This window comes from Engystomops pustulosus, chromosome 6, assembly GCF_040894005.1.
Source record: "Engystomops pustulosus chromosome 6, aEngPut4.maternal, whole genome shotgun sequence".
Taxonomy (NCBI): domain Eukaryota; kingdom Metazoa; phylum Chordata; class Amphibia; order Anura; family Leptodactylidae; genus Engystomops; species Engystomops pustulosus.
In genome coordinates, this window is record NC_092416.1 from 79,313,071 (window position 1) to 79,330,791 (window position 17,721).

The 17,721-nt window shown below is 43.9% G+C and overlaps 1 long non-coding RNA gene across 1 annotated transcript; it reads right to left on the reverse strand.

The window, feature by feature from the left end:
- Positions 1 to 6,244: 6,244 nt before the first annotated feature.
- LOC140065792 (uncharacterized) lies at positions 6,245 to 17,129 on the reverse strand. The gene is made up of 3 exons (XR_011848049.1): positions 16,981 to 17,129; positions 9,724 to 9,783; positions 6,245 to 6,992 (listed from the first exon to the last, which is right to left on the reverse strand). It is a non-coding gene; the product is annotated as an uncharacterized lncRNA (long non-coding RNA).
- Positions 17,130 to 17,721: the final 592 nt, after the last annotated feature.

Below are 17,721 nucleotides of genomic sequence, written 5' to 3' on the forward strand. Positions count from 1 at the left end.
CCCATCATTTTGGCATAATGGTGCGATTAAGCAGCCTCAGAGGCATCCACGCATGCTGCTCCTGCTGTTTCCTGTCCATTTCCATGGTGTTTCCATCATTTTCTGAGGTTTCCAGGTGTTTGGCCAAGCTTCCCTTGGTCCCCTTGAAAAATGCTTGAGTCTCCCATTGACTTCAATGGGGTTCGTTATTCGAGACGAGCAGTCGAGCATCAGTAAACGTTTCGAATAACGAGCACCCAAGCATTTTAGTGCTCGCTCATCTCTAGTTATTATTTTATATTATTGAAACAATAAAGATTGCTCTTTTATTTTTTCTTTTAGAGCAATTTGATGTGTTTTGGTGTCGTATATTGTGAGGTATGTTGTATTTTTCCCAGTACATTTATCCGCAACTTTTTTGGTGTATTACTCGTGATGGTTTAGCAAGACCCAAGCGTTGATCATCCCACAAATGCCTACCTGTCACCTTACATATCACCTCCAGTACCGACTTCCAATAAGGGGTGAGTTTAAGGCAGCACCAACAGTTCGGTGAGACTTTATGAAGTACACAGGGTAACTTATACCAGATTATAGTCCTTCTTCTGATAGGCTGTGCTTATAGAGGACTTGTGTGCCAACGCATAGATCTTTTCCCTCTGCTCCGCAGAGGTTGAGTTTCACCTCTCCTTCCCATTTGAACATGTACAGAGGGACGTAGGCCGGGTGGGGTGGGGGCTTCTAGGAGCCTACTAGGGATTAAAAAATTAGATAGCTGGAGACCCTACCATAGGAGCACCCTCAGTAAATCCGGTGGGGCCATTAGATCAACTCCCTTCTACCAACTCCCATCTGACAAGCCCTTAAGTGCCTCACCGCAATCCACTGTTTAAAGGTGAAGTAACCCCAGGAAGGGAAGTCAGGGTTGTCCAGGATTGGCATAAGAGGCCAGTCCATAGGAGAAACCGCAGCCTTAGACCTGCAATTCTTGAAAGCCAACAGAACAGAAGCAAAACAGAGAAAACACTTAACGAATGCACAATGGATGCACAATGTGAATCTGGCAGATTACTCAAAAGCTTCTCCAATTTTGTGTGTACAGTCATGGCCATAAGTTTTGAGAATGATACAAATGTTAATTTTTACAAAGTCTACAGGATCAGGTTTTATAATGGCATTTTGCATATACTCCAGAATCTTATAAAGAGTTATCAGCTTAACTGAACTTTTTCCCCCAAATCACATTTCAACTTCATTGCAGGCCTTCCTTAAAAGGAGCAGCTAAAATCGTTTCAGTGATTGCTCCATTAACACCGGTGTGGGTGTTGATGAGGACAGGGCTGGAGATCAATCTGCCATGATTAAGTAAGAATCACACCATTGGACACTTTAAAAGGAGACTGGCGCTTGGCATCATTGTTTCTCTTCTGTTAACCATGGTTATCTCTAAAGAAACACGTGCAGTTATCATTGCACTGCACAAAACTGGCCTAACAGGAAAGAATATCGCAGCTAGAAAGATTGCACCTCAGTCAACAATCTATCGCATCAAAGAATTCAAGGAGAGAGGTTCCATTGTTGCCAAAAAGGCTCCAGGGCGCCCAAGAAGGACCAGCAGGTGCCAGGACATCTCTTAAAAGTGCTTCAGCTTTGGGATCGGGCTACCAGCAGTGCAGAGCTTGCTCAGGAATGGCAGCAGGTGCATTTGCACGCACTGTGAGGCGGAGACTCATGGAGCAAGGCCTGGTGTCAAGGAGGGCAGCAAAGAAGCCACTTCTCTCCAGAAAAAAAATCAGGGACAGACTGATATTCTGCAAAAGGTACAGGGAGTAGACTTCTGAGGACTGGGGTAAAGTCATTTTCTCTGATGAATCCCCTTTCCGATTGTTTGGAACATCTGGAAAACAGCTTGTTCGGCAAAGACAAGGTGAGTGATACCACCAGTCTTGTCTCATGCCAACTGTAAAGCATCCTGCAACCGTTCATGTGTGGGGTTGCTTCTCAGCCAAGGGAATTGGCTCTCTCACAGTCTTGCCTAAAAACACATCCATGAATAAATAATGGTACCAGAATGTCCTCCAAGGGCAACTTCTCCCAACCGTCCAAGAGCAGTTTGGTGATCAACAATGCCTTTTCCAGCATGATGGAGCACCTTGCAAACTAAATGGCTAAGGGAAGAAAACATAGAAATTTTGGGTCCATGGCCTGGAAACTCCCCAGATCTTAATCCCATTGAGAACTTGTGGTCGATCATCAAGAGATGTGTGGACAAACAAAAACCAACATATAGGGGCTCATTTACTAAGGGTCCGATTCCATCAGGTTTTGTGGCGCATCGGCGCCGGCTTGCATGTAACAGAAATCGGGGGCCATGCAGTCGGACAACCCGACGGATTTGGACAAACCGCAGAATTTTAAAACAGAATTGTGTCGCAAGATCAAGTATTCACATGCATCGGGGAAAAAGAAGGTGAACTCCAGCGGATCTCAGCGCGGAAGCGACACATGCAGGAAATTGGATGCACACGACCTTAGTGAATCGCAGCAGAACCGAATCCTCGTCGGACAATGCACACGGGGGATTGCGACAAGACTGGGTAAGTAAATTTGCCCCATTGTGACAAAATTCAAGCATTGATTGTGCAAGAATGGACTGCTATCAGTCCGGATTTGGTCCAGAAGTTGATTGAGTGCATGCCAGGGAGAATTGCCGAGGTCCTGGAGAAGAAGGGTCAACACTGCAAATATTGACTCATTCTAACTGTCTATATAAGCTTCTGTTACTCATAATATGATTGCACTTGTATTTCTGTATGTGATAAAAACATCTGACAAACACACAAAAAAACCAGAGCGCAACAGATCATGTGAAAATATAATATTTGTGTAATTCTCAAAACTTATGGCCATAACTGTAGTAGGTCAGACATTGGGGTTTATTTACTTATGCGGCTGCTGGAGTTCACCGAAAGTGCATTGTCTGATGCTAATGCACGGTGCCGTGATTCACTAATATCGTGCACCTGACATTGTGCATGGGTCGCTTCCCCACTCAGGTCCGACGGAGTTAAACTTCTTCTTCGTGGTGCAACACAATTTGAAAGTTAAATCCTGTGATCAGTCAGATCGTCTGGCATGTCCCCCAATTTGTGTCGCAAGGAAGCCTGCGCAGACATCTGTTAAATACCTGTAAAAGCTGTGCAAGACGTGAAAACGGCGGAAAGTCCTACAAAAGTGTGCACGCAACCCTTAGTAAATGAGCACAAATGTGGAGTATGGAGCTGTAGGAGAATGGTGATAAAGAGATTGATGATAGAAGATAAATATGAAAGATTATTTTTGTGCTGAAAATCTCGGCTTATTCTCATATATAAAACAAAATATGCAGCAAAGGGAACGCTAAATCCACACGGGCGCCAAACATTTTTTGTATGCTCCCTTACAAAATGGTAACCCAAATAAATAAGTATACAGGCGGTCCCCTACTTAAGGACACCCGACTTACAGACAACCCATAGTTACAGACGGACCCCTCTGCCCACTGTGACCTCTGGTGAAGCTCTCTGGATGCTTTACTTTAGTCCCAGACTGCAATGATCAGCTGTAAGATGTCTGTAATGAAGCTTTATTGATAATTCTTGGTCCAATTACACCAAGAATTTTGAAACTCCAATTGTCACTGGGGCAAAAGAAAAAAAATTGTCTAGAACTTCCATTATAAAATATACAGTTTCGACTTACATACAAATTCAACTTAAGAACAAACCTCCAGACCCTATCTTGTATGTAACCCGGGGACTGCCTGTATATCCAGAAATGAAGCTAATGAGACAAAAAAGTCACTTTTAGATTTGCGCCACTATATTAGCTGCACAATAACAAAACCCTCTGTGGTTCATAAGAATTTTATTCCGGAACGTGTATTTTTGGTTTTACATATAACTTTATGGACATGTTCTGGGTAATGGTGTTAATATGTAGTCACATTAGGTGAAGAGGAGCGAATGTTCATCGTATTGCTCAATTTTATAAAAACAAACCATCAAAAAATAAAAGGCCATCAGAGAGCAAAGGTGTTCTTAGATTGTTCTGTATAGGAGAGGGTTAAAAACATGAACATTAGTTGATATTATCCCTTGTCAAAATTTTGTAACATAGGGGGGCAGGTTTATCAAGCTGTCTGAAAGTCCGAATATTTCTAGTTCAGACAGCTTGATAAATCTGCCCCATAAAGTTAATACAGGCAGTCCCCAGGTTACATACAAGATAGGGACTGTAGGTTTGTTCTTAAGTTGAATTTGTATGTAAGTCGAAACTGTATATTTTATCATTGTAGTTCCCGACAAATTTTTTTTTTTGCCCCAGTGACAATTGGAGTTTCAAATTTTTTTGCTGTAATAGGACCAAGAATTATCAATAAACCTTCATTGCAGACAATTTTAAGCTGATTATTGCAATCTGGGACTATTTTAAAGCATCCAGAGAGCTTCACCAGAGGTCACAGTGGGCAGAGGGGTCTGTCTGTAACTATGGGTTGTCTGTAAGTCGGGTGTCCTTAAGTAGGGGACCGCCTGTATTTACATTATCTGTGAGGTGCAGCAGCTCCTGTGTGCAGTCTCCTCCAAATTCTCCCTGCAGCCTGATTACATAGAACCTGGAAGAGGGGTACATTTCAGAGGGCTATATCAATGGCTATGTGGCACCTAGAATTTCACTTCTTTTGTCCTATTAAAGAGGAAAGACGCCTTATTTATACAAATCTAAATGTGTGTTTCTAGATGTCAGGGAAACAGAGATATCAACTGTTAAAATGCCACCGAAAGTGATTTTTACATATAAAAATTACACCCGAGATTCTCAAATTAAACGTGAATACCTCCTGTTCCCTGGCGCCTAGAAACACAATTCTAAATTTTCAGGGGGCCCTGGGCATATGCCCAGTTTGCCGCCCCCTAACGCCGGCCCTGTGCACATACACTCACCGGCCACTTTATTAGGTACACCTGTCCAACTGCTCGTTAACACTTAATTTCTAATCAGCCAATCACATGGCGGCAACTCAGTGCATTTAGGCATGTAGACATGGTCAAGACAATCTCCTGCAGTTCAAACCGAGCATCAGTATGGGGAAGAAAGGTGATTTGAGTGCCTTTGAACATGGCATGGTTGTTGGTGCCAGAAGGGCTGGTCTGAGTATTTCAGAAACTGCTGATCTACTGGGATTTTCACGCACAACCATCTCTAGGGTTTACAGAGAATGGTCCAAAAAAGAAAAAACATCCAGTGAGCGGCAGTTCTGTGGCCGGAAATGCCTTGTTGATGCCAGAGGTCAGAGGAGAATGGGCAGACTAGTTTGAGCTGATAGAAAGGCAACAGTGACTCAAATCGCCACCCGTTACAACCAAGGTAGGCAGAAGAGCATCTCTGAATGCACAGTACATCGAACTTTGAGGCAGATGGGCTACAGCAGCAGAAGACCACACTGGGTGCCACTCCTTTCAGCTAAGAACAGGAAACTGAGGCTACAATTTGCATAAGCTCATCGAAATTGGACAATAGAAGATTGGAAAAACGTTGCCTGGTCTGATGAGTCTCGATTTCTGCTGCGACATTCGGATGGTCGGGTCAGAATTTGGCGTCAACAACATGAAAGCATGGATCCATCCTGCCTTGTATCAATGGCTCAGGCTAGTGGTGGTGGTGTCATGGTGTGGGGAATATTTTCTTGGCACTCTTTGGGCCCCTTGTACCCAACATCTGATGGCTACTTTCAGCAGGATAATGCGCCATGTCATAAAGCTGGAATCATCTCAGACTGGTTTCTTGAACATGACAATGAGTTCACTGTACTCAAATGGCCCCACAGTCACCAGATCTCAATCCAATAGAGCATCTTTGGGATGTGGTGGAACGGGAGATTTGCATCATGGATTTGCAGCTGACAAATCTGCGGCAACTGTGTGATGCCATCATGTCAATATGGACCAAAATCTCTGAGGAATGCTTCCAGCACCTTGTTGAATCTATGCCACGAAGAATTGAGGCAGTTCTGAAGGCAAAAGGGGGTCCGACCCGTTACTAGCATGGTATACCTAATAAAGTGGCCGGTGAGTGTATATACACACACACACAGTGAAACCTCTCCAGAAGACTAGCTCTCTTAGAGGACCTAAAAGACAATTTTTTAAATTAAATCACTGACAATTTATTAAAGCACCCGTGACAATATTTTTGTATTTAATATACATATGTACTGTATACACCTTTTCTTTCATAAAAGAAACACATTAAAAAAAAATATAGTTAGTATGCTAGTTTGCTACTTTTTGTGGGTTAATTACACGCACACATGTAAAACATTGTAACCTGTAGTAAGCCTTCTTTTTTGTGTTATACATAAAAATCAATTAGAAAAAGCGTTTAGCCATAAATACCTGTTTGTGTAAGTACATGTATAACTATATATGCATAGTCACTGGTAGAGGCTGGTGACTTCAATGGGAGAAGTGCAGAAGGAGCAAGAAGGACTAATAAAAGTGCTGTTGGGTCATGAATTAGCCAGTGAAGCCAAAACTTCACGCATGGGGATGCGCTATTATTAGAGATGAGCGAATTGATTCGAACAAAGTGGAATTAGGTCTGAATTTCAGGGAAAATTTGATTCGTCACAAATCCGAAGTTTACAGTGATTCATGGGGACAAAGTTTTTTTTTACCAAAATGGGAACGAGCTTAACATGTTACAAGGGGCAGAGAACTCTGGGAAGAAGAAAGGAACACCCTCAATCACATGTGCAGACCTGTAAGCCAATCAGCGACCGGCAGGCTTATGTTAAACATAAAAACAGGCAGCCATTTCCAATCGCGGCATTTCACACTGCATGTGCTGTCTCCAGTGTGTAGCTGTTTGTACTGTACTGTACTGTAGCGATTTCTGCTCCAAACCCAGGGTGTCATAGTCTGATAGGCAATGTTTTCACCCGTTGGAATTCCAGCCTCCAAATGTTAGACCGCCTGTATGAACAGAGAAAAGCCATTAATGATTTTTTTATGATACAAGCGGACAGGAGTACTCCCGTGTAACTTTGATGTCAGCCACTGGCAGCTCATGCGTGACACCTGCCATTTGCTCAGGCCCTTTGAAGAGGCCACATTACTTGTCCAGGACTGCGGGATGAATAACATCACTGCACTGCTTCATGTCCTGGAACTGATACTGCAAAATCTGGAGGAGTGGCGACTACATCTCCTGGCCACTCACCGGTGGGTGCTGAACTGGAGGAGGAGGACATTGGTGCACAAGCAGAGTCTGGTGAAATCAGTGGTTTTTCCACTCGGGTGACAAGAGAGGAGGAGCAGGAGCATCTGGAGGAGGTAGAAGACGAGGCAGATGACCCAGAAGCACCATGGCAGTATACAGTGGAGATGGAGGCAAGGAGTCCCTCAGAGTCACTTTCGCACATGGCCCGCAGCATGTTGCTTTGCCTAACTAGTGACAGCTGAATAGTGAACATCCGGCAAAGGGATGACTTTTGGCTCTCCACCCTCTTGGACCCTCATTACCGGTTAAAAATGGGTGACTTTTTTCCAGCTGCCAAGAGGGAGGAACAACTGGCGTACAATAGAGAAATACTAAAAAGACAGTTGACCACTGCCTGTGTGCACCATTTTCCATCCTCTGTCAGGTCTGACCAGGGGATTCCTGGCAGTCATCTCTCACGTACTACTGCCACAGCTGCTGTGGGGAGATGGGGGGTTAGGAGCAGTAACCGCTCCATCAGCAGCAGCTTAAGTCTGGAGTCCTTAATAAGCAGCTTCCTTCATCTGTCTAGTGAGGAGGGTAGCCGCCACCAGCAGCAGCAGGACATGGAGCAGACCCTGTACCAGCAGGTGGTGGCCTACTCGGATAGCACTTTACCACCCCAGGTAGAGGATCCCCCTGGACTGCTGGACAGCCAAACCCAGCCAAACTGAGTTTGCAGTAGAGAAGCTGTCTTGCCCGGTCAGTAGTATGGCATCAGAGTGGGTGTTCATTGTGGCCGGGGCCATCATTACCGCAAGGAGAACCTGCTTGTCTACCCGTAATGTGGAGAGACTGACCTTTGTCGAGATGAATCAGGCTTGGATTGGCTGGATTTTAACACACATATGCCTTATGCATCAGATTAGATCAGCCATGACGCCTCCCCCAAACATTGAGAAATGAGTATGGATTCTAACTACCTGCCTCAGCCACTATTATGATGCTGCCACCTGTCTGATTCCACACATCTGCTGCCAGTTGCTCCATCTGCCTCCCACCATCTTTACCAGGGACTGGAACTGTCACCCACCTCCACACTCTGTCATTGTGCCACTCTGTGGCCTCCCATGTTGCTGCCAGCTAAAGAATTTGTCATTGTGCCACTCTCTGACCTCATGCTTCTGCTGGTGCCACCTTTGCAGTTCTTTTTTGTCAAAGACATAATATTTTTAGGAAAATTGTAATGTATTATGCATGTGGCTTCTCTAATCTTCAAATAATTCAAATTTAAATTGAAAATTTCAACTTCATTGTGCCACACTGTGGCCTGCCATGTTGCTGCCACCTAAAGAATTTGTCATTGTGCCACTGTGTCCTCCTGCTGTTGCTGCCACGTCCACACTCTGTCATTGTGCCACTCTGTGGCCTACCAGGTTGCTGCCGCCTAAAGAATTTGTCATCGTGCCACTTTCTGACCTCACGCTGCTGCCGCCATCTCCACACTCAGTCATTGTGCCACTCTGTGGCCAACTAGGTTGCTGCCACCTCCACAGTCTGTCATTGTGCCACTCTGTGGCCTACCATGTTTCGCCACCTCCATAATTTGTCATTGTGCCATTCTGCGGCCTACTCATGCTGCTGCTATCTGACTGCTGTCTCCCTGGAACACCCTCTGATTTCCATAATTCTGTTTTCACCCTCCACCACTCTGACGTTGCCACTATGTTTGGTTTTCCCCTTCATTTCATCTGTCAGAAGGAATGAAAAGCCTCAGGATTGATAGTCAAAAGCAGGCGTGGATACAGAACACAGAGGACATACAAATATCCCATTTACTGGTCATCTCTGTTTTTGATCCACTCCTGTTTGTTTTTGGCTTTAGCAATACTGATGCATTATTGACTGATTAAAAGCGGACACTGATGGATAAAATGGAGGCCAAAATGATCAGTGATGTCAATGCAAAATTAATGCCGACACCCTCTCCACTCTTTTGGGGGGTTTCTGCATCCATGTTCTGTTGTAATCTATGGAATCATCGGATGTCAGTGTAAAAAGAGTGCTCCCTTGATGTTATAGTGGGATCTTGGCCCTCAGATCAGTCCATTCGAGCTGGCACAGATGTTACCTTGTCAGGCTGCGTTAACACTTCACTTATTTGGTGAAGTTGGCCTCTGTAAGTGCCCATGGAATTGAAGAGTGAAGCGATTCTAAGAGCGGCAGCTGTCATGTGCGTGTCATACTAAAACACAGACCGTTCTACAACACCCTACAGGCTCTCTGCAGGAAATATGTGCATTTAAATGTGATTCATCATGATTTGATTTGGGTCAAATCAAATTTTTTCAAAAATTCGGCAAATCGGGTCGAACTGAATTTCAACAAATTCGCCTATCTTTAGCTATTATGTCTAGCTTTTGACATTGGCAGGACTCACAGAGCCATCTCCGATCGCGAGTGTAAAGGTCTTCCCCCTAGGTATCGGACCCTCGTACTACTTACCGGGGGATCCGCAGTCAGACCTTCCGAGTCTGATTGAAACTGTCTGCTATCAGCACATTGCTAGTTCAAGTCCAAGTTTGAATAAAGTAAAAAAAAAGAAATAAAGTTTAATAGTAATAAAATGTTATTAAAATAAATAAAAATATAAGTTCCTAAAATTACACATTTCAATACAAACACCTAATAAAGTATAAAATATATATTGCTGTGACCGTAACAATCATATACAATAAAATAGAATCGTTATTGGATACTGTAAAAAAAAAACCCTGAAAAACATTCAGAAAAAAAGATACATTTTCATTAAAAGAAAAATTATAGCCTGTACAATTTTACATTGCAAATCTGTTCTGAATGGCGCTCCTTCCATTTTATGCCCGGCCGTTTGCCTTTGCAGCAGTTACCACCACTCATGGGGTATCAACATACTTGGGAGAAATTGGGCATCAAACTCTTGGGAGCAGTTTGAAATTTAATCCATTAATAATGTTTTTTCCCCCCAAAATGAATGCATTTTCCAAAAATATCAACATTTGTAGACCACGACTGCATTTTGTTTTAACCCCTATAAAACACTTAAAGGGTTAACAAACATCTTAAAAGTGGGTTTTCATACGACGGGGGAGGGGGAGTTTCCATAATGGGGTAAGTTACGAGTCTTGCTATTATTTAGGCCTCTAACAGTCAATTAAAAGTTCCCACTAAATACATGTTTTGGTGATTTTCCCCAAAAAATGTGAAAAATTACACCCAAATGCTAAGCCTAATAACATTCTAAAATATGTGGATACTGTACTTAAAAAACCATGGCAACATAAAGAAGACATTTGGGAAATGTAAATTTTTGACAAATTTCCTTTTTTTCATAACTAAACAAAAAGATATCATCCAAATTTGTAAACTAATTTACAATGTACAAGTATAATGTGTCACGAGAAAACAATCTGAAAAATCACCTGGACAGGTTAAAGTGTTCCAAAGCTATAACCACTTATAGTGACAAAGGGCAGATTTGAAAAATGGGGTTGTGTCCTGAAGGGATTAAAGCTCACAGTGGGCAGAGAGATGTGTTTGTAACTAGGAGTTGTGTGTAATTTGTTTTTAAGCCGGGGACTGCCTGTAAAACCTTATTTTATAAAGAAAGGAGTAGAGCAAACCTCTATATAAACATATGACTACATGACTATATGACTACATATGACTGTACGTACTAAGACCAATCAGGCAGCAGTAAGGTTGAATACAGGAAAAATTAAATCTCCTTTATCACACTTATATAAAATATAAAGAAGAGGTATCATTTGGGCCACACAGTGAAAGTCATACACGCAAAGCCCTCAAGAAAATGTGCATAGGTTCCACCCCATATGTAATTTCTTTTCAGCTTCACTGCATGAAATATTTAATGGTACGAAAAGGAAGTACAATGTATGCTGCAGAAAACAAGCCCTCATATGTCTCTGTAAATGGAAAAATAGAATATCAAAAATGGAAAGAGGAGAGACGGCAGAGGAGCCAACATGTGTAAAATCTGAGTGGTATAAAAGGAATTGTTTCTGGATGTCGAATAACTGTTTGGGATAGAGGAGGAGTAAATACTAACAGTGATTAGAACTATTATATCACTACAGGTTTTCCAAGGGGATAACCTTTGCTATACTAAAAAAATGTTGTTTTCAGGAGATTAACTACTGTTTGGCATAATTGAGGTTTACATGTGATATTGTTTTCAGATTACGAAATTACAATCTTTGCAACTTTTGTTATAGTAACTAATCGATGCTTTTAGGGGCATAGGTATAGTTTTGCATAGTGGTGGAATAAAAGTGAACTGGGTCTTGGATTATCATATTGCCACAGCTTTCCTGAGGGGATAAATTTTGTTCAAACCTGGAATATGCTATACCAGTGGTGGCGAACCTATGGCACGGGTGCTAGAGGTGGCACTCGGAGCCCTCTCTATGGGCACCCATGCCATCACCCCAGCGCAGAGTTCGCCAGACAGGACTCAAGGCCACTTGCAGTCCCAGGCATCCCAGGTCCCTAGAAGGAAGCTACAATGATAATCCAAACTTCTTCTACTTCTCTCTACTGTATTGGTGTCCTCAGCTGCCTATACAATTTAAACATGTGACAGAGCAGGGAGTCATAAGTTACTGCTTAAATTGTCATATTGGCATTTTGCGAAAAATATGTGGGTTTTGGTTGTAGTTTGGGCACTCAGCGTCTAAAAGGTTTGCCATCACTGTGCTATACTAACAAAACGTTACTTTAAAAGTGTGGTATAGCAGTGGTGCAAATGCGAACTGTGATAGCATTAGATTATTACAGCCCCCTTCAGGGGACTATTTCTGCTAAACTAACATAACCCTGCTCCTAGGAGAAGTTATTTTATCACAACTTTTTTTAGAAGGGGAATATTTCTGCTTTATTATTGTGTGTCATATCCAACTTTGTCGTACAAACTAAGGTTAGTGCTAAATAAACGAGGTAGGAATAGATGAGATAAAATCAAAATTATGGCCCCCAAAAAAACAGACAGTAAATCGACCGGATTAGATGAAATGTGGAAAGTCTTGCCATCTTAAACCAGACAAAATAGTAAAGAAGAGGCGCAACCCACATTGTCTAATACGGAGACAGCAGGAGAAGGTGATACAAATATGGAGGGGATATTAGCTAGAATCCTAGCTACAGCCCAGGAAAGTAAAGAATCTATAGCAAAATTTTAAAAAGAGTTGAGTAATGTCAGAGCAGATACCACTATTATAAATCATTGAGGGAGAAATTTAAAACGGTAGAGAAAAATTAACAAAAAAAACTGCGGATTGGGTAAAAAGCATACAGGAGGATGTTAAAAGATTAAGGGAGGAAAATGTCAGAATAAAAGAAAAGTTAATCAATCTTGAGAACCGGTTAAGGAGAACTAATTTGAGAATAGAAGGCTATCCGGAAGAGAACTGGGAAAGGGTCTCCGTGGAATCGATTCAGAAATGGTTAAAGGATGTTTATTGGCCGAAAGGCCTTTCAGCCAATTTTATGGTGGACAGGCCTCACAGGGTCCCCTCTTGGAAACCAGTTCCAGCTGCTTCCCCCAGAACCATCTTGGAGAAATGCATATACTCACAGGTCAGAGATTATATAATAAGGAATTCAAAAGCGTTTGAATGAATGATAAACGGTAACAATGTCGTAATATTTCCAGACTATGCAAGAAAATCTCAAAAAGTCAGAGCCAGTTACTCTATAAAGCTAAGATTCAATTCTGACTTTATTTCCCTCTAAGTTGAGGGTGACAAAACTAGTTTTTTTTGATACCCCAGAAGGAGCCTCAGAATGGCTGGAAAGCCAAGGAGTCTGATCAGGTCAATGAATAAATAGATGAGGTGTTTAAGTCAGGGCAATATTGTGCCTTTTCTTTTATACTATGATGGTGCAGAAAATGGGCGTTGGGAGGGCAACAGTAGATGGAAGGGCTCAGCTTTATGGAAAGTAAGAGTAGATTGGGTTGGGAGTGGGGACCTGGGATGGTTTGGGCCTTTTTTTTTTTTGTAGTTAACAAACATCTACCGGCTATTATAGTTTTATTAGAGACACAATTGACACCAGAATTTGGGTACCGACTTAAGAAACGGTGAGCATGGGAGTATCACTCTTCCGGGGATATATACTCCAGAGGAGGGTCAGTATTGATACACTCCAATATAGATTATAGACCAATGGCGGAGAGTATTGACAAATGTGGCAGATTTGTCTTTCTGCACTGTTTCTTAGAAGATATGGAATGTATCCTAGTGTTTCTGTCTGTTCCTTCTCCCTTGTCCCTTGGGATGTAATATGAGTTAGTAAAATTTACTGAGAGTAGGGATTGCAGAAAAATTTTGGTTATGGGATATATGGTCTTAATTCAAAACTGGATTGTTTGAAGTGAACAAAAAATAGGGGGAAAAGAGTGTCTTAAACTTTGTAGCTCTTGTGAGGATATCAAGTTATATGATGTTTGGAGGGCCAAGTATGGCACAAGAAAAGCATATTCTTGTCATAGTAAAACACATGATACATTGGGGCAGATTTACTTACCCGGGTTGTCTCGAATTGATCACGGTCTGGCTAGTCAAGACATGCTAGGGGATGTTACGACGATGCGGTATGAACCGATTGTTATTTCGGATCATGCCCCAGTATTAGTTACCCTCTGTAGTGTTTCAAGGGGGAGGAAAGCTTTTAAACGTAATACTCATTGGTTGACTATAATAGAGCCCAGTTTGGGAATGAAGATGAAAATAAAGGAATACTGGGAAAGTATTCCACTCGATCCTGTCACTGGATGCGGTCAAGGCGTTTGACAGGGTTGATTGGAGGTTTCTATGGGAGGCTATGAATAGATTTAGTTTCGGGCCTAGTTTTATGAGGTGGATTAGGTGTTTGTATGACTCACCAAAAGCAAGAACTGTTATAAGTGGGATAGAGTCAGAGCCCTTTCATCTAAATAGAGGTACTAGACAGGGCTACCCCCTTTCCCCTCTCCTCTCTTCCCTTTTTATTGAACTGCTGGCCATTAAGATTAGGTCAGATGCAGAGGTGAGGGGGTGTGTGTCACAGGTATCCCCGTGATCCTGGTCATGGATCGCGGGCACACCCGCGCTCCTCTCCGTGCCGGCGTCTCTGCCCCATCCCTGGACTTACCTATCCTGGCTCCTGGTCGCCCGTGTGCAGGCCGCACATCTCCTGCATTCCAGGCCTCGCACTCCCGCTCCTAGGGAGTGCGCGATGACTCCTCAGAACTTAAAGGGCCAGCGTCCTTTCCACTAGCGCTGGTCACTTCCGGGTTTCCTATAAAACCCGCCGACCCCTTCACTCCCTGCCGGATCTTCAAGTCTTCCCAACTGAAGTGAAAGCCTCCTGTGCGTATCCCGAGGTCCCGTTCCTGTGTGTATCCCGAAGTCCCGTTCCTGTGTGTATCCCGAAGTCCCGTTCCTGTGTGTATCCTTTGGCCTGTGTCTGGTGGTCCGTGTCCTGTGGTCCGTGGTCCGTGTTCTGTGGTCTGTGTCCGGTGGTCCGCGTCCGGTGGTCTGTATCCTGTGGTCAGTGTCCGGTGGTCCGTATCCTGTTGTCCGTGTCCGGTGGTCCGTATCCTGTGGTCCGTTCCCGTACGACTGTGCTCCTGCGGTGCTGTCCAGGGTTCCAGCCCGGTGGTGACTTCCTGCCTTCCTGCGCTTCTGCCGTGCCTTTCAGGGTTCCAGCCCAGCGGTGTCTTTACTCCATGCCAGTGTTTCCAGTGCTCTTCTGCATTCCTGCTGTCATCTCAGGTTGTGACTGTTTCCTGCTTTTGTTACCTTGGCTGCCACCGCGAGTCTCATACCATCCCCCGCGGTGGTCCAGAGGGTCCATAGACTCTCAGACGGTTCGCCCCTCAGGAACCGTGACAGTACGATCCGGCCGTGGATCCCGCCAAGGAGTCCAACCTTGCCATGGAACCGAGTCGCCTTCTGGCTGAGTTCTCCAGCAAATTGCTTATCATGGGAAACTACTAGGTAAAGTTGCCTCCACACTTCAACAGCTGACTGACTCCCAGAAACAGGCTCCTACATCTGCTACTGATCTCCCTCCTTCCACCCCGGCATCTCCTCCGGCAGCAGAGCCCAGAATCAGACCTGACAAATTTAATGGCAACCCCAAATTGTTCCGGAGTTTTGTTTCCCAGTGCTCACTACACATTGAACTAATGCCATCCCAGCTCACCACCGAACGTTCCAAGGTGGCATTTGTCCTCTGTCTAATCTCCGGGGAAGCCCTAGCCTGGGCTGTTGTTCTATGGGACAAGGGCGACCCAGTCACGACCACCCTTCCTGCGTTCCTGGCTGAATTTCGGTCTGTGTTCGAGGAGCCTGCTAGAGCCTCCTCAGCTGAGGTGGCGCTGCTGAATCTGCGCCAAGGAGACTTGTCCATGGGCGAAAATGCCATCAATTTCCGCACCATAGCTTCTGAACTCTCCTGGAATGATGCGGCCTTGTCAGCAGCCTTCAAGAAAGGACTTGAAGGTAAAAGACGCACTGGCTGGCCATGGTCTCCCTTGTGGTCCCATCACTCTGGCCACTTGGATAGACCTGCGGTTCACGGAGCATGCTGGAGAATTGCTCCACGAACAACCTCAAGTCTGTTCTCCATGCCTGTCTCCCCTGGCTCTGGTGTTTCAAAAGCCTCTCCAATCTTCGGTGTTCCAAAAGCCTCTCCAATCTCCGGTGTTCCAAAAACCGCTTCAGATCCCAGTGTCCCAAAAACCACCTAATACAAAAACAGAGAAGCATGTGTCAAGTAGCAAAAAGCCAAAATTTATTTTTATTAACAGAATAGACATATCACAAACATCAATAGGGCAAAAGATAAAAACATTTAAAAAGGATGCAAAGCAATGCACCCATGGATGAAAAGCCAAGTAGAGCCTGACACCTGATACTGTCAGGTCATCCATACCTGAGCCACCCACAGACCAATCCCACAGCACTGACTTCAAAGTGCAAGTATATGATGGCTGGGTGCGTGTATAGCAAGCTGGGCATAAGGAAATGTAAAGATCTGTGCACAACTTGTGCAAAATATCCTTCTATGCCAAAAAGTGATAATAATGTCCTTATGACATATACTACCCACACGGACCCATGCCTATAGATTTACCAGAAAGATGTGGGATGGGGATGAGGACTCAGGAGAGGTTGCCCCACACGTTCCGCCTTCCTCTCCTGACCCTCATCCCCATCCCACATCTTTCTGGTAAATCTATGGGCATGGGTCCGTGTGGGTAGTATATGTCATAAGGGCATTATTATCACTTTTTGGCATAGAAGGATATTTTGCACAAGTTGTGCACAGATCTTTACATTTCCTTATGCCTAGCTTACTGATTGTGGACACACCACTTCTTTTTATATATACACGCACCCAGCCGTCATATACTTGCACTTTGAAGTCAGTGTTGTGGGGTTGGTCTGTGGGTGGCTCAGGTCTGGATGACCTGACAGTATCAGGTGTCAGGCTCTAGTTGGCTTTTCATCCATGGGTGCATTGCTTTGCATCCTTTTTAAATGTTTTTATCTTTTGCCCTATTGATGTTTTTGATATGTCTATTCTGTTAATAAAAGTAAATTTTGGCTTTTTGCTACTTGACACATGCTTCTCTGTTTTTGTATAGTTTGTTTTTGCATGTGTGTAGCCCTTCATAGGGTTTTATTATTGTGTTTAGATCCCAAATCTGCTTACCAAAAGCCACCTCAGACTCCGGTGTTCCAAAAGCCGCTCCAGTCTCCAGCTGCACAGTCTGAATTGGAAATCTATGCAAGTCGACATTACCCGTCTCACCATTGAGGAACATTTAATCTTCCTAACAAGGTTTTCTTCCAAATAAGAAGCATTCTAATGGAAACGAAAAGAGAAAGTAAATTCCATCTGCGGCCTCTCAGGAACCTATTTGACCCATCTAGGGAAAAATTAAGGGGCATATCAATAGCATATGATATTTTTAATTTGCAAGGCAAAGTAAATAAGTTGAACTACATGATAAAATGGGAATCAGATATTGGTGTGAAATTTGATAATGGACAGTGGGCAAAAACTTTCAGATGGACAGCTCAATGCTCTCCATGCATTATTCACTTGGAACAGATAAAAAAAAAGATGCATCTTAGGCTATATTCACACTGCCGTTGCCCGCCCGTACCGTAGCGGGCAACGGCAGTGTATGGGGAGAGGAGGAGGAGGTGAGCGCAGCTCACCCCCGCCCCTCTCCATAGGAATTAATGGCGCACGGCGCCGTATTACGGCAAAAGATAGGACTGGTCCTATCTTTTTCCGGGTACGGAGTGGTACGGTGCCGCACGTGTGCTGCACCATACCGCTTTCGTAGGGCGCCGTGCGCCCATTGCCGTCTGTGGAGGACGTATATCGGACGTATATACGTCGGCTGTATATACGTCCTCCATGCGTTAGTGTGAATACAGCCTA